Below are 5,947 nucleotides of genomic sequence, written 5' to 3'. Positions count from 1 at the left end.
GCCAGGCAGCTGAGATGAGAGTAGTGGACTGGTGGGAAGAAAGGGTCTTTAAAGTTATTCCATGGCACCCTTCATTGCAGTTTAAGAAATCCAAACAAAAGAACTTTATTTTGAAATTACTTTTATCACATGAGCTGTGTTAACTCTGATCCCACTCAGACTGAACCACATAGTTCACGGTTTGCTGAGTGTATGTACTAAGAGTTTATAGCTTACACATCTCTCTTCTTGACGTGACTCCCATGAACGTCTATACATGGTCTAAAGAAGCAATAATTGCTTTGGGCTTTGGCTTAATAAGATGGGTGGGCAAAGCCATGACTGTTAAGGTACTCCATACAACAAAATGTTTACGTTTCCTCTGAGTGGTAGGGTTATGGAATCCTTCTTTCTTTACACTTATCTGTACTTTCTGAGTCTCATCGGAACAATGAGTATCTACTAAGTAAACCATTAGTGAAACTTCCCTGGTGCTAGGTTACACATGAGTGCTACTGAACAGTAGGTCCCAGGGAAAGTACAACAGAACCAGAGGGCAGAATGTCTCAGCTCAGAGAATGCTGAGGTCCCCAGTACCCAAGCTGGGCTCAGAGGCCTGGCCAACATGGAAGTCGGTCCTGAAGACCATGTTCAAGGTTTTTTACCTCAGTTCCAGAGAACTTGATTCTAAGAACAAAAATATAAAGAAGCCTGTTCTACAAGGGTAAATCTGGGTCCTATAATTCTATTCACTTATTGGAGGGATGAATCATTTCGCCAATGAGGGATGGTCAAGGGAAGTAGAGATAATTAGACTGAAGTCTTAGAAAAGCTGGCAACTATCATCAAAGCAGTGGAGGGTTATTGCATGGAAGAGCCCCAGGAAACAGGCCAAGGACAGCACTGTGTGAACTCGGTGGCAAGATTTACCTTGACTTAGGAAGAACATTTTGAGCGCCAGAGGCCCATCCCTGGAGTGGGTGCCTCCTGAGGCAGCTCCAAATGCACCAGAAGCTGGGTATCACCGTTTCAAATATTAAACGGGCTTTTAGTTATCAGGAGCGTTTGACCAAAGGATCTGTTTGATCCTTCTTAACCCAGATCTCCTGATTCCACAGGGCTCTTTGCTCCAGTGTTGGCTTGCTTTGGTGTATTTTTATTAGAGCATGCTCCCTTATAGATCCCAAGCTAATGTAGCTCAAAAAGACAAAACAACAAAACCCCGCCACTGTGGGGTTCTGTGAACTGTTGACCTCCCTGCTGCTGCGGCCAGTGAAAATTGCCGATCACCATTACTGAGCTGTGCACAGCCTATGCAAGGCTGCCCAGGAGCTGCTGCCCCCTCGTGGAAATGAATACAACTGCTTAGAAAGCAAGCAAGATGCATTCTGAGGCTATTGTCTACACTAGGGGTGTCGAACTCAATCAGAGAAGGGGCCAAAATCTAAAATCCAGCCTAAATCGTGGGCCGAATGGTTTACTGGACAGTCATAAACTGTCATTGTGATGGAATCGCAGGGGAGTGCAGTGATGACAGCGCGGTGCGGGCCACATTGCAAGGCCAGGAGGGACGGATTTGGCCCGCGGGCCTTGTGTTTGACACATGTGGTCTACACACAGCCCTATCTTTCCTTCCCCCATCTTCACTTTTTAGTGAGATCCCTGCAATTTTTGACCCTAGCCCACCAGGGTCTTTTGTTTACATTCACATCATTATGTCCCATAAAAGCCTGGACTTTTAGCCACAACGTAAGTCCTGGTTTCCACAGTGGTTAGAATTTGCGCCTGACTCTTTCTAATTAGAGTGAACTTGGACATAACACAATGCTATAGAAAGAGCACTAAGCCAGGCTTAAAGGCCTAGGTTCCAGCTCATGTTCTGCCATTTGTCATGTCACCTTGAACAAGTCACACATTTCTTACACATGTGCAAAGCTCTGGAGTTTGGAGAGGTGATCCTTCGAGAAAAGTGGTCCATCCTATGTGTAGTATCGGGTCTAGTAATAATTAATGTCGTTTTTAAACATTCGTTTAAAATCTTGCTTGGTGTTGACTTGTATTGACATAACCTTCAAACACGTGGTATCTACAGAACGTGTGAAGTGCAATTAACAAGTTTTGCTTGAAAAAGTTTGTGTTTGGTTTGGTTTTTGTTGCAAAACTAGGGCTAAGAAGATGGCGGATGAAGAGCATATTCAGCACTGCATGCTTTACGAGTTCCAATTAGGAAGAAAAGCAAGTGAGGCTGCAAAAAACATCTGTAGTGCTCTTGGTCAAGATGCAGTTAGCGCCAGAAAATGGCAGCGTTGGTTTGAGAAATTTCGCGAGGGAAATTTTTCATTAGATGACAAGAGTGGTCGAGGCCGTGTGTCCAATTTTGATCAAGAAGCTCTTCAAGCTCTTTTGGTGCAAAATCCTCAAATTACCCAACAAGAGCTTGCAACAACTTTAAATTGTTCACAAAAAACAATTTCCAATCAATTGCGTGCACTTGGCAAAGTCCAAAAGTTTGGAAAATGGGTTCCTCATGAGTTGACCGACAACAACCGTAATCAAAGAGTCACAATTTGCAGTTCGCTCCTTTCTCGTCAAAACCGTTTGCCGTTTTTAGAGCAAATTGTTACCGGAGATGAAAAATGGGTGCTGTATGTTAATTTGAAAAGGCGGCCTCAATGGTTGGACAAAAATGAGGCTCCGCAGCCCACGCCAAAACCTGACTTGCATGCGAAAAAAGTGATGTTGTGTGTTTGGTGGAATTTTAAAGGAATTCTTCATTATGAACTTTTACCATCTAACCAAACCATTACAAGTGCAGTGTATAGTGCCCAATTGGAAAGGTTAGCCCAAGCTTTAAGAGAAAAAGAACCCGCGCTGATTAATCGGAAGGGCGTAATTCTTCACCACGATAACGCACGACTGCATACTGCAAGAATCACTGCTGAAAAACTGCGCCAGTTGGAATGGGAAGTTCTCCCTCAACCTGCATATTCTCCTGATATTGCCCCTTCCGATTACCATTTGTTTCGTTCTTTGCAAAACTTTCTTCTTGGAAAAAAATTTAATAATGAACAATGCCTCAAAAATGCATTGACCGAATTTTTTGCATCAAAATCACAAGAATTTTACAACAGAGGGATTAAAATGCTTCCTGAGCGTTGGGCACAAGTAGTAGAAAACAATGGCAACTATATTGTTGATTAAATTTTGTTGTATTGTTTAAATAAATTCGATTTAAAAAAAGTATTAGAAAACGACATTAATTATTACTAGACCTAATACTTGCAGCGGCCATTCACAGCAAAAGGCTGTGGGACCCTCACTGGCCTAGGGACCCTCACCCACCCATAAAGACTGGCCAAGCCCAGATGTTACTTATCTGTGCCTCCCACCTCAGGGACTGCCACAGGCAGAGGTTTTTCTTTTCTTGTAACAAGGAACTGTGCAGGGCTGATCAGGGAGGGACCAACAATTCCGAGGTTGCTCATTCTTGCCATTCTTGCTGACAATAGAAAGCCTGGTGACTTAGATGAGTCACTAGCAGAAATGTCTCATTGTTTCTCAACAGCTCACTGTTGCCATAGCAGGGTTTCACATGAGGAAGGGGCAGCTGAGGACACCACCTGGTCTGAGTGCTAGGCAGGTAGGAGTTCAACACCAAACTGGAAAAATGGTTTGGAATAAAGTCACCGAGTGAGGAATAGACTTTCATTTTGTGTTTTTATGAATTTTCAAGACACTTTCATGAAGAGTCAAGGAAACAGAGGGTAAAGATTAACTTCTTTCTCAAGATTGCAGTCTCTATTCAGAATCATTTATGGTTCCAAAATGTTAAAGGATTATTTTTGTTTTAGTTCTGTAAAAAATGTCATTGGCATTTTGATAGGGATTGCTTTGAATCTATACGTCACTTTGGGTAGTACATACATTTTAACGTTAATTCTCCCTATCCATGAGTATGGTAATATGCTTCCATTTACTTTTACCTTCAATTTCTTATAATTTTCCAAGTACGGGTCTTTTACCTCCTTGGTTAAATATATTCCTAGGCATTTTATTGTTTTTGATGCAGTTACAAATGGGGCTTTTATTTTATCTGGTGGTTTGTTATTAGCATATAAAAATGAAACTGATTTCTGAATATTTATTTTGTATTCTGTTACTTTACTAAATTCATTTATCAGTTCTAGTAGTTCTTTTGGTGGAATCTTTAGAGTTCTCTATATATAGTATCATATAACTTTCATATTTAAAACGCATTTCTTTGTACTTAGGTTTCCCACAAAAAATAATTTTCCTTCAGGAAATGGCTTGCTAAGTTTTTGTTGTCTCTAAATGGTACTTTTAGTTTAGTATGGAGAACTATGCTCTGTTGGCCCCTAATACTGGATTAAGCTAACTTTCCCTTATCAGTATAACAGGAAATTCCAAAAGCAGACAATGTTTTGTTGACTTCAGCCACCTTGTACTCTCCATACTTGCTAAAAATAAAACATCCTAGTGAGGAATTTACTACATTAGTCTTAAAACATTTTTTTATCTACAAGGAATCTCACAAACTGAAGTGACAAACTGCCAGCAATACATGGTCCATGAGTCATGGTGTTAGCCTGAACTTTGAAGGTACTTTTTCTCCTCCCAAATACTTTAAGCCAACTGAAAAAAATTTTTTTTTTAATTTGATCACAGTGAAGGTACATATCTATGTATATAAAAGCCTGTGACCAAGCGACTGGTCCACTGGTTGCTATGACACACACTGACCACCAGGGGGCAGATGCTCAACACAGGAACTGCTCCCTGGTGGTCAGTGTGTTCCCACAGCCAACCTCCCGTGGCTGGTCAACCTCCTGCAGTCTCTTCTCCCAGCTGGCTGCTCCTTCCCCCTCCCCTTCACCCTACTTAGTTGGCCCCAATCAACGAAAGGCCAGGCTGGGGGACCCCACCAGGCCTCTAGTTAAAGCATAATTTAATTAATTAGCTTTAATCACTGGTTATAAAAAGGTACACTAAGAAAATGTTTTCACTAAAATGTAAGTTACTATTTAGTACACTACTTAACCAACTAATCCTAAATGTTATGTAAGAGTAGTAAGTCAATCTGCCTTAATAAAGGTTTGTTAATAGGGACCAGATGCTGTTCTAGTGTTTCACAGACAAAATCTCTAGTCCTTGGAAAAACCCTATAAGGAACATAAGCAAACAGACTCAAACTTGTCAAATTACTAAGCAAGGCCATACAGTTTGGTAGCAGCACCAGGATTAGAACATGGGCCTGGCCAGTTTTTGCCATGACTGAGTCCTTTCCTCTCTATCTCCTACAACTGCCTTGCTGAAGATGAGAAACAGGATGCCCCCATGATGCCAAACCCTGGTGCTTCAACCAGTGTTTTCTTGATATACTAGACATCTACTTAAAATTTTATTTGAAGCAAGCTGTGACTTGTTTCAATATATATTTCGTTTTCTATTTATCACCCACTTTCATTTAAGGCAAATGGGTTATAGAGATCCTGAAAATGTCAGAAACAAAGAACACTAAAGAACACCTGTAGCAACTCTCAGCATTGGGTCAAACTACAGCATGTTGGAAAGGATATTACTGAAAAGAGCTTGAACAGGGCATTCTGAAAAATAGAGGGTACAAAACCTGGGCCGTGCTTATAACTCCAAGGGTTGGGTATGATGTTCTAAACTAGGGGTGTCGAACTCAATCAGAGAAGGGGCCAAAATCTAAAATCCAGCCTAAATCGCGGGCCGAATGGTTTACTGAACAGTCATAAACTGTCATTGTGATGGAAACGCAGCGGAGTGCAGTGATGACAGCGCGGTGCGGGCCACATTGCAAGGACTGGCGGGCCTTGTGTTTGACACATGTGTTCTAAACTGAATCCAAGAGGTATATTATTATATGTATTTGCTTATTGACACCATTTTTCTGATTTGAAGACACAAAGTCACTTTCAGTCAC

The 5,947-nt window shown here is 41.4% G+C and overlaps 1 long non-coding RNA gene across 1 annotated transcript; it reads right to left on the bottom strand.

Annotated features, from left to right (window-relative positions):
• Window positions 1–398: 398 nt before the first annotated feature.
• Window positions 399–1,964, bottom strand: LOC118726106. The gene is made up of 2 exons (XR_004990214.1): window positions 1,596–1,964; window positions 399–1,385 (listed from the first exon to the last, which is right to left on the bottom strand). It is a non-coding gene; the product is annotated as an uncharacterized LOC118726106 (long non-coding RNA).
• Between the last annotated feature and the right edge of the window lie 3,983 nt (window positions 1,965–5,947).

This window comes from Pipistrellus kuhlii, unplaced genomic scaffold, assembly GCF_014108245.1.
Source record: "Pipistrellus kuhlii isolate mPipKuh1 unplaced genomic scaffold, mPipKuh1.p scaffold_m20_p_21, whole genome shotgun sequence".
Taxonomy (NCBI): Eukaryota; Metazoa; Chordata; class Mammalia; order Chiroptera; family Vespertilionidae; genus Pipistrellus; species Pipistrellus kuhlii.
The sequence above is the reverse complement of the archived record's forward strand: the minus strand, read 5'-3'. Positions and strand labels throughout refer to the sequence as shown.